The 21,295-nt window shown below is 36.1% G+C and overlaps 1 pseudogene; it reads right to left on the bottom strand.

Moving 5' to 3' along the window:
• LOC133770994 (oxysterol-binding protein-related protein 9-like) overlaps nucleotides 1–21,295 on the bottom strand; it is a 101,738-nt pseudogene that overhangs the window by 60,270 nt on the left and 20,173 nt on the right.

The following is a 21,295-nucleotide window of genomic DNA, read 5'->3' as shown; positions in this document are numbered from 1 at the left end:
CAATCATGGTAGTTCTACCCTAATAACTTTATCTAGTCTTAATCATGTCTCAAAGGCTGCACGTTAAGAGGTGTTTAGACACCTAGTCAGTTTAAGTTGCCACCTCTGAATGCATCACAATGAGAATTAAATTTCAATATAGCAAGCCTTGGGGGCACAATCAATCTATACCCAAACCACAGCCCTGCTTTAAATAAAACTTAAGATTAACTTGAGAGACTTAGAATTTATGTTGACATGATATATATGACAAATATAGCATGAAGTATGGAGTGGAGGTAAATGGAGCTACAAAACTGCAAGGTTTTTACATTTCATGTGAAGTTCTGTGATATTAACTTTAAATGGACTGTGAAGAGTTAACAATGCATACTGTATTTCCTGGAGCAAGCACTAAAACATTAATGTAAGAAAATGTAACCAAAAAGCAGAAAGATAAGTAAATTAAAATTCTGAACATATTCAAATAATAAAAATGAAAGTAGGAAACAGAAAAGAAAAAATAAACAGAGTACCAACCAAAATGAAAGCATTTATAAGTAAATCAAATCATATAGACATTGGTTTCAGTATCAGTAGAAGGGACTTTTTGATACAGAGTATAGACTATCAGACTGAGTGAAAACACAAGAATGCAGTTCTTCATAAAGATATATAGAGAAGTAAAGTAAATGCATGGGAAATGATTAAGCATAGGTATTATAAGCATAAGAAGACTGGGAATGCTAATAATAATTTCAACAAAGTAGATTTCATGTAAAATATATTAGATCCAAGTTGGCTGAATAGGTCACATTAACTTCAAGAAAGGACCACCTTTCCAGGGGCTAACTGAGGGAATTTTTTGGCCAAGAACTGAAAAAACACCAAAGAATAAGAAGAGAGAAGACAGAGACACTGACTACTTCGGACAGCCACGTGGCACAAACAGGTGCCGGCTATGAGCTGCCATCATACCACGACAGGACAGGAAGAAATAGCTATGCGCCCAGCCGTTGGCTGTTTCAGTGGAGAGGGAATTCCACAGTGACCCACTGACTTTTACTTCAGCCTGGGGAGCTGCTAGGGTCTGAGCATCTGCCAGGCTTGGAGCAGCACAGCTGCCCTGCTTCCTTCCCCTCCTTCACTCCTGCAGAGCCCATACTCTGCAGTGAAAATTTGGGGAGTAATCCTCTGATCCACTCCTACCAGTATCAGAATCAGCAGGAGAGGCCAGCTTCTTAAAGAGAAATGAGAGGAGACTGCAGCAGCCCTTGACAGTGCCGCTACTTCCTGTGGGAGAAACTTGCAGACCACAGGGACTTTGAGTCCAGCCTGGAGCACTAGTTAGGGGCTAAACCACCTAAACCCATGAGGCAAGAGCATGTTGGCTGCTTCCCATCTCCACAACAAGGGCTTCTGGCCAAATGGCAGGGAGGAAGTACCATCTTACCATCTTAAAAATCAAGTATAGACTGCTGCAGCTTATGAACATGTGACCAGGGATTTTGTGTAAAGGATAAATCCGTGGTCCCACTGACTTTGAGTCTGGCCTGGAGGGTTGTCAGAGGGCAGGGCTCCCATGTAAGACTGTGATGCGCTCCCTTCCTCTCTATATCACTGGCACCAGTACTCAAACTTCCAGGCAGAACACCGACAGGCACCTGGCTCTGGGAGTGTCTCAGCTCTCTCCATGTATGGAGCAGCTTCATGAGGCTCAGAGTGGATCCTCTGCTCCCTGTAACAGCAGGGGCCCTGGGAACCATGACAGGAAATTCTGTAAATGCACAATAGGGCACAGAGTGTACCAAGATCTCTGGACAATCACTGTGTCTGGCTTCAGAGTCTCAGAATTCCCTAAGTGCTTGGAGTGGGTTATTGCAGAATATTCAATGCTAACATTGAAGACCACACAGATCCTTTGTGTGGTTCTTGCAAATTTGTGGGTGGGATTTGTAGCCCTTGTGGGCTCACCCTGGTCATTGATCACCTTGACAGAGAGGCAGTAATCATACCAGCCAACCTGATTAACACCCTCCCCTCTGGTGACAATAGAGCAGATCTGCCACTCCCAATTTGAGTGTCACCCTGGATTCTTGAACCACCACCAAGAACTGACAAGAGCCCCAGCCCTACCCAGCACATGCTTCTGAATACCCACTAAAGAAACATATGCTCCACTGAGCCATTGAATCACATTTCAAATACAAAACAGAGCAGAAAACCAACAGATGATTTCACAAATGACTAAAAATACGCATAGAAACACAAGAAACATTAACAAGGAAGACAAGTTGACTCTGTCAAAGAAACACTGCAACACTTCAATATTAGAACATGAAGGTGAATAGATTGATGAAATGCCTAAAAAGGAGCTTAAAGAATGATCATAAGTTTACTCAAAAGCAATGAGAAGCGAATTCATGACTTAAAGAAATTCATAAATTACATGGATGAAAAATTTTTCTATGTGATAGAAATTACAAATAAAAGAACTGAAATATTAGAAATGAAGAAATAAATATGCCAAATAAAAAATACAGTGGAAAGCCTTAAAAACAGACTTGGTGAGGCAAAAGAAAAAAAAATATTTTATCTAGGAGATAAATCTTTGGAAATATCTCATTAAGACAATAAAAAAATGAAAAAAAATGAGTAAAACTATGAATAGCACTTAGGACGTATGGGATACTATCAAAAGATCTAACGTGCATATCTTAAGAGTTCCTGAAGATGTAGAAAGAGAGAATGAGTTAGAAGGCCTATTCAGTGAAATAATAAAAGATACCATCCCTAATTTGGAGAAAGAAAAGGACATCTAAATATAGGAAGCACACAGAAGTCCTGATAGACCTGACCAGAAAAGATCTTAACCATAGCACATCATAAACTTTCAACAGTAAATCATAAAGAAAACATTCTAAAATGTGCTTGAGATAAATGTCAGATTACCGTCAGAGGATCTCCAATTAGAATGACTGCTGATTTCTCATCAGAAACCTATAAGATAGGAAAGACTGGAGAGAGAGAGTCCAAGTCTTAAAATAAAAACAAAACAAACAAAAAAACCTGTCAACCCAGAATATTGACCCAGCAGAGCTCTCACTTATGAATGAAGAAGAAATGAAGACCTTTCAAAACAGAAATTGATAGAATTTGTCACTGCTTGTCCAACCTTACAAATGATGCTTAAGATATGCTACACTCAGAAATACAGAAAGATAGTCACCTTTATGAAAGAATGTGAAGACAGAAAATCTAGTAAACGTACAAAGAAAATACAAAGCAAACAATATGAATGTTTATAGAAAAATGGAAGGGCCAAGTCATTACTTATCAATAACTATGAATGTAAATGGATTAAATTATCCAATTAAAAGATACAGAGTGAATAAATGGATTAAAAACAAGACCCATCTATTTGTTGCTTGCAAGAGACATACCTCACCAACTAAGATATAACAGACTGAAAGTGAAAGGATAGAAAAAGATATTCCATGCTAATGGAAAGCAAAAAGCAGCAGGGGTAGCCATCCTAATATCAGACAAAATAGATTTTAACACAAAAATTGTTAAAAGAGACAAAGAAAGGCACTATGTAATGATTAAAGGGTCAATTCAACAGGAAGATGTGACTATCATTATATATGCACCCAATGCAGGGGACCTAAGTATTTAAAAGAAATATTAAGGATCTAAAGGAATATATAGACTCCAATAGAATAGTAATGGGGGACTTCAACACCCCCTTTTCATCAATGGATAGCTCAGCTAGACAGAAAAATCAATAAAGAAACAACAGAGCTAATCTAAACTATGGACCAAGTGGACCTAATTGATATCTACTGAACATTTCATCCCACAGATGCAGAATACACATTCTTTTAATTGATGCATGGAAATTTCTCTAGGAAAGATGATATGCTAGGCCATAAAGCATGGCTCAGCAAATTTAAAAAAATGAAATAGTACCATGTATCTTTTCTGACCACAATGAAATTAGCAATTTAAGAAATTCTAGAAAATATGGAAACACATGGAGACAGAACAGCATGCTGATGAATGAACAGTGGGTCATAGAAGAAATCCAAAGGGAAAACAAAATATTCCAAGAAATGAGTGAAGACGACAATACAACCTATAGGATATAGAAAAAAGCAGTTTTAAGAGGGAGGGTTATAGAAGTTAGTGCCTACATCAAGAAACTGGGAATTCATAAAGAAAATTATGTAAAATGAGTCTCAAGAGTTGAAAAAAACAAGAACAAACTGAACTAAAACTTAGTAGGAGTAAAGAAATAACTAAATAAAATTGAAACAAAAAAGGTACAAAAGATCAGGAAATCAAAAGCTGATTCTTTTTTTTGGAAAAAATAAACAAAATTGATACACCATTGGCCCAACTAACCAAATAAAAAATGAGGGAGAAGATTCAAATTAATAAAATCAATAATACAAAATGAAATGTTACAACAGATATCACAAAAATAAAAAGAATCATCAAGAATTACCATAAACAGATATATGTGAACAAATTAGAAAACCTAGAAGACATAGATTTCTGGACACAAAATTGAGTCATGAAGACATAGAAAACCAAAAATAGAACAATAACCATGACAGAGATTAAATCAGTAATAAAGACCCTCCTATTGAAGAAAAGCCCAAGACTTGATGGCTTCACTGCCAATTCCACTAAACATTTAAATAACAACTAAATTCAACTCTTCTTTTCCAAAAAGAATTTGCCTATGCCAATGGCTTGCAGAGTATCCCTGATGCTTCTGCCTAGTAATTTGATGGTATCAGACCATATAATTAGATCCTTGATCCATTTTGAATTGATGTTTGTATTGAGTGTAAGGCAAGGATCTTGTTTGATACTTCTGCACTTGAAGACCCAATTTTCCCAGCATCATTTGTTAAAGAGACTGTCCTTCCTCCATTGATTGATTTTAACTCTTTTGTCAAAAATTAGTTGGTTGTAGATTAATTTCTGGGGCTTCTGTTCTGTTCCATTGGTCTACGTGTCTCTTTTTGTGCCAGTAATAGGCTGTTTTAATTATAACTGCCTTGCAATATGTCTTGAAATCTGGTATTGTTGTTTCTCCAGCTTTAATTTTGTTGCTTAAGATTGCTCTAGCTGTTCAGGGATCCCTTGTGTTTCCATATGTATTTTAGCATAATTTTTTTCTGTATGTGAGAAGAATATCATTGATATTTTGATTGGGATCTCATTGAATCTGTAAATTGCTTCAGATAGTGGACATTTTGATGAGATTAATCCTTCCAATCCACAAACATGGAAGATTCTTCCAATTTTTTGTGAGCCTTCTATTTATTTAATGTTTTGTAATTTTCATTGTAGAGACCTTTTACTTCTTGGGTTAAAATTATTCCAAGGTATTTAAATTCTTTGTAGCTGCTGTGAATGGTACCAATCTCAATTTCTTTCTCAGCCATGGCGTTCTATGTATACAAAGGCTATTGACTTTTGTGTGTCAATTTTATAACCTGCAACTTTACCAAACTGTCTTATGAGAGAGGAACCAATTAAAGATGGAATTTATAATTTAAAAGGAAATACAATTTAAAGAGTTGAAATCTTTTCAGGGGCCGGCGCCGTGGTGCACTAGGTTAATCCTCCACCTGCATTTCAGTCGTCTTCCAGGCTGGCAACTCCAGCACATACTCAGAGTGCCAGGGCCTTGAAGGCAGAACAGAGCCAAAGGAAGAGCACAACACCACGCCTGTGCTGTTGCAGTAGCATACATCTCCAGCTTCAAAAAACTTCAATCATGTGACTCCAGTATGTAAAACCTGCTTTGGGTTTCACCCAGCAATTCATGATACAGGGTAGCCTGGGACTTTGGGGACCCAGCCTTCACTCCAGAGTGTTACAGAAGTGGAACATAAAGTCAAAGAATATTATTCTCAAGCCTCAATGCTTAATATTATTTGTCTTGATGTATTTGTCTTGGGGCCTGTCACCTTTTTCCCTCTCTCTCCCTTTTGCTATAGGGAGGTCTAGCCTATGCTTATCCCACCACTGTACTCATATTTTGCCAGGTATACAGTGTCTGGTTTTATAGGCTCCTACTGCAGAAGAATTTGCATCAAGCAGCTTTGAGTTTCTCCCATTTCTCACTTTACTATTTTGATGAGTCTCTGCACTGCATGCTTTTGAGTTGGTGCTGGAACCAGTTAGCACTTTTAAAGCTCTTAGAATGGCATGTATGTATCTTGCATGTGAGAAGGGAATGAATTTTGGGAGGTCAGAGGTGAAATGCTATGATTTGAATATATACATCCTGTCAGAATTCATACATCGAAATCTAGTACTAGATGAGATAATACTGTTTTAAGATGTAGAGTCTTGTGAAGGGCAGTCAAGAATGAAATTGCTAATACTTTAATCTTGGACTTCCTAGCCCTTGGAAATGATTGCTATTATTTTTGTGTTAATCAATCTGTGGCATTTTGTTGTAGAAGCAGGAATAGGCTAAGACATGCCTTTAAAATAAGTTGATATTTCAGAGCAGAATATGAAGCAAACATCAAAAACTCTAGTGATGCGATGGTAGGAGAGAATGCTGTACATTCACTGTCATGCATGTAGGAGTTCTTAGTGTGCATGTGCTAACTGAAAGATGAAGCATTCTTTATTCTTTTTTTAACAGATGACTTTTTTCTACTTACATCTGTCTTAGGAGCAAATCAACATTTTGTGTAAAGTCCACTTTAAAGTACAGCTCTAAGTGTAGCACAGCCTTTTATATGATGAGTCAAAAAATATTTGGAAATGAAGCCTCTGCTTCCAGCGTGTATATATGACACACAATATTTTTATACTTAAATAAGAAGATCACTGAAACTATGTATCATTATCTTTTATTATATTTTAGTGAGATGTATATTTCCTAGATTAAATTATTGTGAAAATACAGATACTTCCATAAACTTCACTGTAGTTTATTCACATTTACAATTGTAATAAATCTTTCAAACCCAAGCCATAATAATATGATTGAAACAGAAAAGGGTTGCAGAAGAATAGCATTTGCCGAGTTGCCACGTTTTATTGCAACTTGTTCAAGCAAAGTGTAATTATGCAATAAAAATAAACTTTAAAGAGTTATGAGCTAGATTTATAGATTAAGACATTAATTCTTTCAAACAGTGAGTTGTAGTTTTAGTTACCTGTAGCAGCTTCTTAAAATTCTGATAAGGATTGTGTTAAGCCAGTTTTTATGGATTTATTAAAACACAAATATCTAGTTTTTCTAAAGGCTATTCAATTGATAGGACTGTTGAACTAATTATTTAATATCTAACAGCTAGGGATTTTTACCTCATTCTTAGATCACAGATGAGGCTCTGGGTCAACACTCCAAAAACCATGCTGAAACTTCACAATTTCAGCCAGGTCCTGCCCTCTGATTTCACTATAGTCCTGCAGTTAACTATCACAAACTTTATCTTATTTTGCTGTGATTTTCCCACTATAAGCCTGACTCTTCCACCAACCTGTGTTCCCATCTGCTGTGTGCTTTTCTGTATCATCACCATAGTGTGGGAATGTTATGAAGTGTGGAAGTAAAAAGGATGGAGTCAGCTGATGCCAATATAGCAAAGTCCTGTTAAATTTGGTCTCTTAGAGAAATAATTAAGAATCTCTGCATGTTTGAAGTGATTTTAGACAATGCCTTGCTTAGGTTGTTCCTTTAGAATCGATATACCATTCATACTATCTGTACAGTTGTTTATGTCTTAAAAAGAGCTTTGTAAGATGACAAAAGGAATGGCATGTATTGATGTTTTTGTAGTCATTTTTCCCATAAACTGGATGACATAATACCAACCGATACTTAATGAGTGGATAGAAAAAACAAAGAATATGGGATTTGTGTTTTCACATGACTTTCCAATTTATTAAATGCAGGATTCTTAAAATTTTAGTGAACAACAAACTCATGCTATAGGTGAGAAAACTGAAGCCCAAAGATGTAGAATAATCAACTCAAGACTAAGAGTCAGTCAAAATCTATCTGTGAATGAAATGCAAAAGTCCTGAATTTCTATTTAATAATCTTCATGCTCCAGTGTCATTAATCTAGGAACAGCATCTACAGACAATATGCATAAGATATCCTTTATAAATCAACCTTTAAGTGACCTAAGGTTTTAAAACCAGAAGAGCCTAACTGCTGACCCAGAGCATCTACTTGTAGGCAGCTCTAACTACTGTGCTTGCTCTGGCACTATCCAAACTAGCTCTATTGTATAGTTATGTATTCACTCGAAGTAAAAACAACAGTAAAGTCCAAGTACCCTAATTAGTGCAAATAATCTGACTTTAAATTTAGATAAATTTCTTTTCCTTTTAATAACCCCCATCAAATTAATTCCCATTAATCATGAAAAGTAAATAAATAAAAACAATAGTCTGGTCAAAAGCTTGGATTCAAAAGTATTTACAAGCCAAATTTATTTGTAATATTGAATGAATATTTTGCTTTACAACTACTTTTCCTAGAATGTCAAGAGCATGTTTTTGCATTCCAATACATGAAAAAATGTAAATTTTGTGTATCAAATGATGCTGTTATTATTCTTATCTATTATTCTTATCATAAGTGACTTTACCAAGGGGAATAAAAGGTGTTTAGGAATGGGTGTACCTAACACTTCCTAGAATTCCCCTGGATACCACTATTCTACCACTCTTTTCATTCCACATCTATGTGACTATGGAGTATCATACTATATAATAAATGCACATAAATCAACTAAAACTAGAGCCATTTAAGAATGGAAATATATGTGAGAAAAGCCCAACATTTAAAATGAAGATGATCCAGATCCAGTTCTAGCCCTGCCACTATGCTGATCAGATCAACTTGGGTAGGAAGTCCTTACAGTTTGATGAGACTCTGCCTTTCACCATTGTGAAAATCAAAGAATGTTGCCATGAAAACATATAAGAAGTCTAAAGCATAAAACAAATGTATTATAGACCCCAGTAAATCTTGATGAAAATTAAAATGAGTACATATTCGCCTACTCTAAACCCAATAACAAAAAGTTGACTGATTTTTTTAAGTTATACTTAAAAAGGTAACATGCCAAGAAAAATAAACATATTTAGAGAGTCTGTTTAATAGTAAATCATGATTAATCACTTCAATAAATGAGTCAGTGTTGGTTATGCTGCTGATCATCAAACAAATTTCAATAATTCCATCAATGCAATAGACATATTTCATCCAAATTTTCTGAGCCAGTGGTTGGCATATGTTCAGACCTGAAATTTTCCAGTTACGTCTGATGAACACTCTTATGAGGGTGAGTAAAAAAAGATATCTTTGGTTCTCATTATATAGTAGTGTTCCGATGGATTTTAGCAGCAGAATATTTGTTTAAAGGAAATTTTACTAAGAAGTAAAACACACGAAAGTGTAATTACTTCACTTAATGTTGGAGGATTCCTCAGCAAACACTGACCCGACCTGCTTACCTTGATCCAGAACTGCCTGAAAGGTGGCCACAGGGTGCTCTTAGTAGCAGTTTGAAAAACATTGATTTATTAAAGACAAAGCACTTTGAAATAAAGTTGAATCATGATGCAATTTCACAAAATTTCCAAATGTTGCCTGTGACACAGGGGCAGCTTGGACATTTCTATTGATTGAGTAGCTCTATTGATGCATAAAAATTAGCAATACAATGTTCTCTTTTCTCAAGGTTCTCATTTATGTGGCATTATCTTCTAAAAATTCTGAACTCAATCATAACAGATACTCTTTAGTGATACTGGCTATTTCTCACAATATACTTAGAAACTGACTAGATATTTTGTTGATTATTTGCTTAATCACAACCGCTATTTGCAATCAATTTCCATTTATCCTGACAATTTGCCTAATGAAAATAGACATTTTTAAATACATATTCTTTGCATTTTATACATGTGAAACACTTTTCATTGGATGTATACACACACACACACTTACATATAAATATATATATATGCTGTATAATAGTATCAAAGTACAAAAAACTACATTGAAAATATGATTCAACAACATTTTGACACTGCAGCTATTTAAAACTGGGAAATATTTTCTAACTCTCTGATTTGATCCAGCAAAAATGAGAACATAAAACCAGCAGTTAAACCCTATATCAGACTTTCATGTTCAAACAATAATACAAGGTACAGAGAACTTTACTAAGTGAATTAAAATTCTCTACATCCAAATTATCAAGCTATCCACAAAACATTTGTGTACCAACTGACTTCACATAGAACTTGACCTAGGTAGTGTAGGAAAAGAACCCTGATCACTCAGATAGTAGCACTCTCCCCCTGAATCCAGGTTGTGCAGTAAGTCTCTGTGCATACTCATTCCCAGGGATTCAGTGAAATAAGAAAGGGGAGAGAAAATCAGTAAGTGTTGTAGTACAATTTTCCTTATTTTTAGGTATCCATTTTGGTTTATTGGAACCTCTTAATTGATGAATGAGGACTTTATCAAGCCTGGCAGGAGTCGTTATGTCTCTGATTTTCCTTGAAATGTATCTGTCATGCAATTCAAAATTGAATAGCCAGTTTGGGGCTTAACCAGAGACATGGCACTGACTTAAGACACTCTGAAGGGAATGAATGATTAATGCAGTTTATAGACAGGATAGCGCTTCTTCTGTCTCATGTGCTTTTTGTATGTAATCTCCAGTGGTTCAAGTTCAGATGGATCTAATGAAAAAGGACTAGATGTTTTCCACCTTCCCTTCAGAGCATGCTGTACGATTTATCCACTGACAAAATGTGCTAATGAAATGTCACCTTGGACAGCTTGCTAAAGGATTGATGGGCTGAAAGTTTTGCACTTTATTTAACTTTTGCAGGAAAAATGAATAAGTCCTCCAAACTCTGTATGATATAGAGATCCATTATGGTTTTCTAACTCAGGAAGTAGCTGTGCCACTGATAGCATAGAGGATAGAGAAAGATGCTGATGGGGCAAAGTTTATAAATAAACAAATTGAGGATGTGTGGTGGTTTTATTATGTCCCGTTCTAAAATATTGTCAAGTTATATAACTTTATGAAGCCATTTTCTTCTATATATGCTCTACCGCTGCTTTCAATCTAGTAATCAATCAAAAATAAGTAAAACCATTAGCCTTTGTAGCTATATCTTTTTTATTTGTTCTTTGTCTCTTCGTTACCTGAATCTCCAACTACAAAACCTATTCTGAGAATGATTTCAAGCCTTTTAATTCCTTTCACTGACAAAACTCCATAATCTGTGAATAGGGACTATTGTAGATAATTAAAGAGAACTGAAAATGGTAATCAATATGTCACCAGGTGGAAAGAAATACAAATACATAACCAGAGAATCTGTTGATAGAGGTGAAAGTAGCTAGCATTGATAAAATCAAAGATTCAAGTGAACATGTGCTAAAAACAACTCAATGTTGAAATACAGATAATAACTATTTGTGTTATGATTTTTGTAAATATACAGTAACCAAAATAAATAAATAAATAATCACACAACATATGCAAGTACACACAGAAAGTTAAAATGATGCAACAACAATCAGTGTCTAGAAGTTACAGCCTCTATTTACCCTGAATGGTGAATTTTCGAGGTTACCAGGATAATCTACTTACTGCTTAATCCAGGAAGAAAATTTGACAAAATCTACTAGGGCAAGAAAATTATCTGTTACATAGTTTTCAGTGTCCATAGAGCTGTTAAAATGGAAATGATAATATTGCTAGAGTGGCTTTAAGCTGTTGCAATAAAGTCTCCAAATTTCAGAGATCTGTTTTTTTATACAGTATCAAGTTCCAAATTGTGGGAAGCCATCCTCTGCTATGGCACTTTGACTCTTTCTATATTGAGGCTCTGCTATTTTTAATGCATGACATCCAAGGTTGTTTTAAGTACATCAGGGTGGCCTAGGGATAGCAACTCAAGTCAGCAGGTGAAGGTCTTTTCCACCAGGCGTAGGAGAGATCCACATTCCTTTTGCTCGTACTGGATATATTACTCACTTTAACACCATGAAAGGATAGAAAATGGAGCATCTGAATGTCTAGATGAAAAGAGGAAGCAAAATTGGTAATTAGGTAGCAGCTATTCTCAGTTTTGTTGTAAAAATCAAATAATATGATTTCTATAATAAGCCCAACATGGCATTAACATTAGTTTCTTACTATTTTCCTTTACTCATTCCTCTAATATTAAGTGTAAGGTTTGTTATTGCTATTTCAGTCTAATTAGATTTTACCATCTTTGAGAAGAAAAAATCAAAACACAGCCAAAGAACAATTTACTTAGTAAAATTAAAGACAGATACATTTTAACCTTTAGGTTACAACAACAGTAGTAAGAGAGAAGCTACAGTTCCAAACTCTAGACCTTTGCAATCCTATTGGAACTGAAAATATGTTTGTGTTTGACTTGTTATTAGTCTGCCATATTTAATTCTCTCTTAATACATATTCTGTTTATTGCATCTCAGCAGGATATCTTAATTTTTCATTATGTACATAGTCGGTTGGCAACCACGACATAAAATATGCTCAAAGGTATATTAAATATTTATACTTGCTTCATTTTTAAACTAAAAAGATAATCTGTTTTAAATGTGTTCATGTTACAGTATAATTGCCAAAATTTTTAAAGCATATATTAAACTAAAATTTGGAAAAAATTACAAATTGATGAGTGCAAATTGAAATGTGGATTATTTCTTATTTAATAGTTGTTTTATGAGCTACATGTTCTCAATTTTTGAAAACCAATTGTGTTTTTTAAAACATTTGTTTATTTATTTAAAATTCATAGTGGCAGAGAGGGGCAGAGACACACAGAGAAAGAGAAAGAGGGAGAGGGAGAAGGAGGGGCAGAGAGAGAGAGAATCATCCATTTATTGGTTCACTCCCCAAATGCTTACAAAGCTGGGTCTGCCCAAACAAGGATCCTGGTACTCCATCCAGGTCTCCCATGTGAGTTTCAAGAACCAATTTACCTGGGCCATTATTCACAGTCTTCTGACACATTAGCAAGAAGGTAGATCTAAAGTTGAGGTGCTGGATCTCGAATTAGAAACTCCAATAAAGGATGCAGAAATCCCAGGAGGTGGCTTAACTTACTGTAACCAGTTGTCTTTATGATCCAAAAAACCAGCACTGTGGCCTATGCAACACCACCCTTTTGGGACATCATTTCCTTATACATGTGGCCAGTGCACAGATACCTACCCAATTGTAGGTGTTTATTTATATGTGTTTGAGATTTTGTATGAATAAAGGAAACAGACTTTGGAATTAGCAAGACTTAAGTTTGAATTTTGCATCACCACTTTTTGGTTGAGTACATTTATGTGTTTCTTGCATTCCCTGAGACTCACTTAGTTCATCTGAAAACTAGAGCTAATAATACAGACTATGTAACATACAAGATGTTCATTCAAGTATTTTATAGAGAGAAAACAATTTAAGAATCCTAGGATGCTTCCCAGAACACAGATACTTTTGGAAGGTATAAAAGTTAGGGCTGGCGCCGTGGCTCAATAGGCTAATCCTCTGTCTTGCGCCGCCTGCACACTGGGTTCTAGTCCCGGTCGGGGCGCCGGATTCTGTTCCAGCTGCCCCTCTTCCAGGCCAGCTCTCTGCTGTGGCCCGGGAGTGCAGTGGAGGATGGCCCAAGTGCTTGGGTCCTGCACCCCATGGGAGACCAGGAGAAGCACCTGGCTCCTGCCTGCAGATCAGCGCAGTGCGCCAGCCGCAGCAGCCATTGGAGGGTGAACCAACGGCAAAAAGGAAGACCTTTCTCTCTGTCTCTATCTCTCACTGTCCACTCTGCCTGTCAAAAAAAAAAGTTAATTTCAGTATGCAAAAAACTATGAATATAGACTGTATAATAATGCTGATGCTACGTTGCACATATAATAGTTTTGACTAAATTTGAATACAGATATTGATATTATTAGGAAGCAGGTTTATCAATATGGGAATAGAAAAGAAAATGTGTGTGTGTTTCCATATTTAATCTCCAGAAGGACCTCGGAGTAAGAATATCCAAGTAATAATGGATAACTTTGTAGTTAGATCTTGATTTCTAGATCTTAAGACAGAGATTCTCAAAAAATAGAGGCAGCAGTAGCAGTAGTGTACTATTCCAATCTCCCTGAATACCCACATAAAACTGATATTATAAATATAAATAAGAAGAGAAATATATATAGATATAAATCTCCAATGAGTCTTTAGCTCAACTAAATCTGAAAATGCTGTTACATTTCTTGCCTTAATAAACAACAACAACAAAACACATGACAATATCTGTAACAAAATCAGGCAACGATACATACCCAAGAACTCCGAAATGTGAGTGAAGAAAATATGCACATAACTCAAAGGCCTAAATAGTTTTAGATAAACAATTGAAACCTGGGAGAGTTCTGCTATCTCCAATATTGTGAAAGTGTCTACTGAATTAAAGGTACAAATTTATTTACCTTAAATTCTTATTATGGAATATTGCCAATGTCTTTATTTTTTAAAGATTTATTTACTCATTTGGGTAGGAAGAGTTACAGAGAGAGACAGAATGAGGGAGAGAAAGAGAGAGAAAGAGAGAGAGAGAGAGAGAATTATCTTCCAGCCCGTTGTTCACTCCCCAGATGGCTACAGCTGACAATGCTGGAGCAGGCTAAAGTTGGGAACAAGGAGCTTCATTCTGGTCTCCCATGTGGGTGCAGGAGCCAAAACACTTGGACCATCTTCTGCTGCTTTTTCCAGGCCATTAGCAGGGATCTGGATCAGACATGGAGCAACCAGGCAACGAATTGTGGCCCGTGGCCCGTATGGAATGCTGGTGTTGCAGGTAGCAGCCACAACACCGGTCCTTCCAATTGTTAAAGGTTTGCCTCTGACGCTTTATAATTATAGACCCAATTATTTTTTTAAAGATTTATTTATTTATTTATTTGAAACTAGACTTACTCAGAGAGAGATGGAGAGGCAGAGAGAGAGAGAGAGAGAGAGAGAGAGAGAGAGAGACAGAGAGAAAGGTCTTCCTTTTTGCCCTTGGTTCACCCTCCAATGGCCGCTGCGGCCAGCACACTGCAGCCGGCGCACCACGCTGATCCGAAGGCAGGAGCCAGGTGCTTCTCCTGGTCTCCCCTGGGGTGCAGGGCCCAAGCACTTGGGCCATCCTCCACTGCACTCCCTGGCCACAGCAGAGAGCTGGCCTGGAAGAGGGGCAACCGGGACAGAATCCGGCGCCCCGACCGGGACTAGAACCCGGTGTGCCGGCGCCGCAAGGCAGAGGATTAGCCTCGTGAGCCGCGGCGCCGGCTTTAATGCATTCTTAACATTACCTACTCTACTGAACTTGCATTGATTCTTACTAAGGTTGAATCTCTTGTTTTAACTTAAAAAAAAAAAAGAAAATAGTTTTCACATGTTTCAGAGTAACTCTTCTGGATGCTTTACCTAATTATATGATTTACATTTATAATTATCTTATAGGAAAGATGTAAGAACACTTAAGATAAACAATTCACATATAATGGAGGTTTACAAGAAGCTGGAAGGGCCAAGATGGGGCATAAGAAAGGTATCAAGTATAGAATAGCAAACACCAATTTCATTAAAGGTAATTTAAGCAACAGTAAAAAGTTAGAAAAAGCCATATTGGTAACATGCCATGTATTGGATAAAAAACAGATTTGCTTTAAATCCTCCTGCACCATGCACCATGAAATAGAGAGTAGTATAGAATGCTGAAAAAATTATTGTGAAGGCATCTATGAGTACAAAAGTTTGGAGTAGCAGTTACATAAATGGTACAGATTTTCCTAACTAATCCAAATAAATCTGTTTGGTTTGTTTTGAGAAAGGAATTTAAAATCTATTCTATCTACTTACTAGATCAAATTCCTCAAGAAACAAACTCTGAGGTGGTAACTTGTCTATATGAAACAGGCTAGTGCTCACAGAAACAACTTGTGAAGGAGGGATGGAACCAAGTTTAAACAAAGATATAAATTGAAGAATGAAGCAATTTCAACAAAGAGCTCAGAAAATCAGAGTGGGGAAGACCTCAAGATGAGACAGGAGAAAGGGTTCCTCTAGGAAGAGGTTTATAACTTTGAGAGAGGCCTGGTACCCTAGATCCTCCGTAGAGGATGGGATTCCCTACAGAAGAACAACAAAGAAATCTTGCTTAATTCAAATGAAAATTTCAGGCATATCTCACAAAATAACTATTCAAAATTTTAAAAAGAAAAAAAATAAGTTTATATAAAGAACCTGAGAAAAATGAGAAGAAATAACTGACATTAATATTTAAATATTAAGATTCGGATAAAATACATTCAGATAAAGAAAATAATATAGATTACCTTGTCATACTTGTAATACTCTAGGCGAATTTGTAAATTGTTTAATTTAGTACAATGAAAATTTTCTTAATGTGCATTTGCAATTCCATGCATTTGATGTCTTTATCTTTACTGATGTTTTATATATATGTGTCTATATGTATATATATATGGATGTGTGTGGTATATATATCCAAGTTTTTACATATTGGTACACTCACACTTTAAGATAAATGTTAGTGGATGAATCATGTCCTCTAATTGTTTCAGTTTCAACAAAAAAAATCATCCACTCAATTACCCTCGGATTCAAAATTTGAAAGAAGTCAAACTTTGCTGGGTTCCAGCCACAGAAAGGTAATCAAGCTGAAAAACAAACATTCAAAAACTAGAAATACCCCCAGACAGGAGCAATGCTCAGGTTAGGAAGGAAACTTTCAGCAGGGAAAAGTTTTTAGATTCCGTTCGGGTCTAATGGAGCTATGCAAACTGATTTGGTGAGAGCTGAGTGTTAAATGATCAGGAATTTTATGAGCTCATTTATAAATAGGGTCATCATTTATGGTTAAATCAGTTAAACAATTTAAAATCAGAATTAACTAAATCAACTTGGAAACCAAAATAATCAGTACTCACAACCTACACATACTAAATTGCCTTGCTACAGTTTCCTATGTCATAATAGATACTTTATATTTATTTTAATTCTATGATAGAATTATCACAGAATGTGACAGTGTGTTTCCAACAATATGATCAGAGTTATTGTGCTTATTACTGGAAATTGGGGGAGGGGCTTGCATTGTGACATAGTGGCTAAGCTGCCAACTGTGCTACTGACAATATATGAGGGCACCAAGCTCCTAAATGTGCACTGGTTCAAGTCCTGGCTGCCCATCTCTGATTCAACTCTCTGCTAATGCACCTGGAAAAACAGTAGAAGATGGCCCAAGTGCTTAGGCCTCTGTACCCCTGTGTGAGACCTGAATGAAGTTCCTGGTTCTTGGCTTTGGCCTGGCCCTTGTGATCATTTGGGTAATGAACCAACAGATGGAACACCAATCTCTCTCTCACACAGTTTCTCTCTCTCTGTTTTTCATTTTTCTCTCTGTCATTTCCCTCTCTCTTTCTTTCAAATAAATAAATATCTTTTAAAGTGGGAGAGTTTTCGCACAGAAGCAATTAGTCACTTAATCATAACCAAACTGAGAATTTTACCCCACAGAATATGTTAATGAATATTTCCCAATGATTAATTTATTCTAATTGAAATAAAAATAAAAATAAAGATGCTTAAAATATTGCATTGAGATGAGAGAATGATTTAGCAAAACAGAATAATAATCGTTTCCATGTTTTTTTTTAAACAAAAATGTTTATGTATTTGAAAGGCAGAGAGAGAGAGACACACACACACACACACACAGAGAGAGAGAGAGAGAGAGAGAGAGAGAGATCAAATTTCTACCCATGGCTGATGCCAGGAGCCAGGAAGTCCATCTGGGTTTCCCACATGGGTGGCGAGGACCCAAGTACTTGAGCCATCATCCACGGCCTCCTAGGGTGTGTATTAGCTGGAAGTTGAATCAGAGGCAGAGACAGCACTAGATTCCAGGCACTCTGATAGGAGATGTGGACATCTTAAGTGATGGCTTAGCACACTGTACCACAATACCAACCCCAAATTCATGTTTTTGCTTGTATCTGATTTATTTATTTTTAGGATCATTTTAGTTGTTGTGCAGAGAATGAACTTGAGAGAAGCATAGGAGAACATAAAGAGAGTAGTTAGTGAGATTTTATAACACTCATGTAAGAGTTTATGTTTCCTCCAGGCAAGAGGAGATAAATCAATATTGGGTCAAATATTATTGTCGTGCTTGAGGAAAAGGCAAGGACCAAAGATGACTGCAAGATTCCCACTTGAGTATTGTAAACCTGACTGTGCAATTTACTACAGATAAAAAAAAGAGGGCAAAGGAGTAATGTAGAGCTGGTGACAGGAATGTGGAAATTAATAGTACAGATTTGAACAGGCTAAATTTGAGAACCATTTCAAATACCCAATGTAGATAGTCTGTTCAGTGCTTACAGTGGAGAGGTATCCAAGGGAGCTAAAGGGGCCTGAATATTGAGAATGATAGAAATAGCTCAACTACAGAGATAGGGAGAGGGTTAAAAAAAATCAAAAAGTGCTAGACCAATCATTTTTGGAATCCTATTATTTCATATTCCTACTTTCAAAGTTGGCAGAATATCCTAAAGTATTCCCACTCTTGTATCGTCCATGGACAAAATAAAACAAGCCCTAACTGCTATGGTCTCTGTTTCGTTATCTCCTGAAAGTTGAGTCAGATGCTGGATCTGTAATCCTTTCAGTTCTGTCTTGTTTCAGAAACCCTCTGTGTTGGAGAATTTTTTTCTAATGATGAGAACATCACTACAAAAGAGGCTGACAGTTGAAATCTATGTATAGTATATGCCTGGATATCACTGACTTCTGTTGGGAATGGTCAAGTTATATCCAAGGGAAGTTTGCACCATGCTTGGTGGTCATTTGCATATGTACTCAAGGAAACAGCCCAGGGCAGGAGACTTGCAGAGAGACGTGTAGGAATCAATGGAATTAGATACAGGCAACTACTTTCATGAAATTCTAGACTGGATATTTTATAAAAAAAGAAAATATATAATCATCATGACTGTAATTAAGGCTGTTGTTTATCCTACTTTCTTATTTATACCTAATTTTTCATTGGGGTTTTTCAGTGTGTCACCAGATTAGCCTCTCTTGAAAACTGCCTTTTCATGTTCTTGGACAGGTTCTTCTTTTTAAAAATTTTTTGTTTTATTATTTCAATTTTTTTTAAATTTTCTATTAGTTTTTAACAGATTGAATATATTTTGTAGATATAATTCAAACAATATAATGATATTTCCTTCCTTTCTCCCCTCTTCCACCCACCCTCCTTCCTTTTCCCTTTCTTCATTTAGTTTTGGAGATAGCATATTTTAAATTTGCATTACAATAAAAAGGGTTAATACTTCATCAAATAAGAAGTTTAACAAGTAAAAAGTTAAAAGATCCTAGTTGGTGGAAATATAGACAACCAAATAATAATTGAATGGAAAAATGATAATTTCACCCATATACAATTGTAAAGTAGTCAGAAATCATTAAACTTATAATAATATAACTTTCTTTTTTTTTTTAATTAGACAGGCAGAGTTAGACAGTGAGATAGAGAAAGAAACAGAGAGAAAGGTCTTCCTTCCATTGGTTTACCACCCAAATGGCCGCTATGACCAGTGTGCTGTGCCGATCCAAAGCCAGGAGCCAGGTGCTTCTTCTTGGTCTCCCATGCAGGTGCAGGAGCCCAAGCACTTGGACCATCCTCCACTGCCTTCCCAGGCCACAGCAGAGAGCTGGACTGGAAGAGGAGTAACAGGGACTAGAACCCAGTGCCCATATGGGATGCCGGCGCTGCAGGTAGAGGATTAACCAAGTGAGCCATGGTGCCGGCCCCTAATATAACTTTCTTAACCATTGTTTGACAAAGATATAAAAAACATTTAATAAAGCTATACTTGCTGCAGTAATGAAATGCTGGCAAGAATGTAGAGAAATGGGAACACAAATATACTTTTGATTAGAGTGTAAATTAGTGCAGTCACTGTAGTAAATAGTGTGGAGGTTTCTTTAAAAACTGGAAATAGATACACAATATGATCCAGTAATTCCACTATTGGGTATATAGCCCAAAGACACAAACACAGTCTATCAAATAGATACCTGTACAACCATGTTTATAGTAGAACTGTTCACAATAACCAAAACTTGGAATCAATCATAGTGGTCATCATCAAATGATTGGTATAATTGGTTGAAGTCTTTACTTATCATAGAATTAATCATATATATATATATATATATATATATATATATATAAAGTCAATTGAAAATAGGTCCCAGTAAAAAATAAGAATGGGAATAAGAGAGGGAGAAGCTGTATAATTCTGCACACATTCCTATGGACTTACTTCTAAGGGTACAGCTAAAAACTTGCCATGGGACTCCAAATCCCATTAAGTTGATGGTAATAATGCCATCTTAAGTGTTAAAGTGATCATATTAACTGTTAAATTGGTCATATAGATAGGATTAAGTGTTAAAGGGATCATATAAATAAGATCTAGTGTCTGGTAGTAACAACAGATATAATTAAAAAGGAAAGAATGTTCCAACATGGGAAGCAGTCCACATAGCAGACTCACAGAATGACAATTGCTCTAAATCACACTCTGACCTCAGAATCAGCCCTTAAGGCATTCTAGGCTGGCTGAAAAGCCCACAAGAGCATTTTAGGCATGATAAGCCAAGACGCTTTAAAAAAAAAAAAAATGTCCTACATGAAGGATCTCTGTGAGTGAGACCCCAGTGGAAAGAAGGGGCCTTCAAAGGCTGTACTTTTCTCTGAAGGGAAGAGAGAATTTCCACTTTGCTTATTACCTATTCCAAATACTGATGGAGATTGTGGACTCAAAAGCCTTGACAGCTCATGTCAAGAGCCTTGGGTGATCACTGACATCATACACAAAAGTGTTAATTGTTAAATTAATAACAGAAGTCACTGTGCACTGTGCTCATTAAAAAAGCTTCCTTAAAAAATAAGTATAATAGACCTCAGACATGGCATTCCTAGTATATGTGGTATATCACATTCAACTATTTCTGGGATTCCATCAACATTTATTTCAAATTAATCTCAGCAATTTTTCTCTAGTAATTTTATGATGTTGGGTCAAAGATTTAGATCTTTGATTCATTATCAATACTTAAGTATTACAGCAAAACAGTTCTAAGAGGAAAGATTATAGCAATTTGTCCCTACATAAAAAAGTGGAAAA

Source organism: Lepus europaeus, chromosome 12 (genome assembly GCF_033115175.1).
Source record: "Lepus europaeus isolate LE1 chromosome 12, mLepTim1.pri, whole genome shotgun sequence".
NCBI classification, from domain to species: Eukaryota; Metazoa; Chordata; class Mammalia; order Lagomorpha; family Leporidae; genus Lepus; species Lepus europaeus.
The sequence above is the reverse complement of the archived record's forward strand: the minus strand, read 5'-3'. Positions and strand labels throughout refer to the sequence as shown.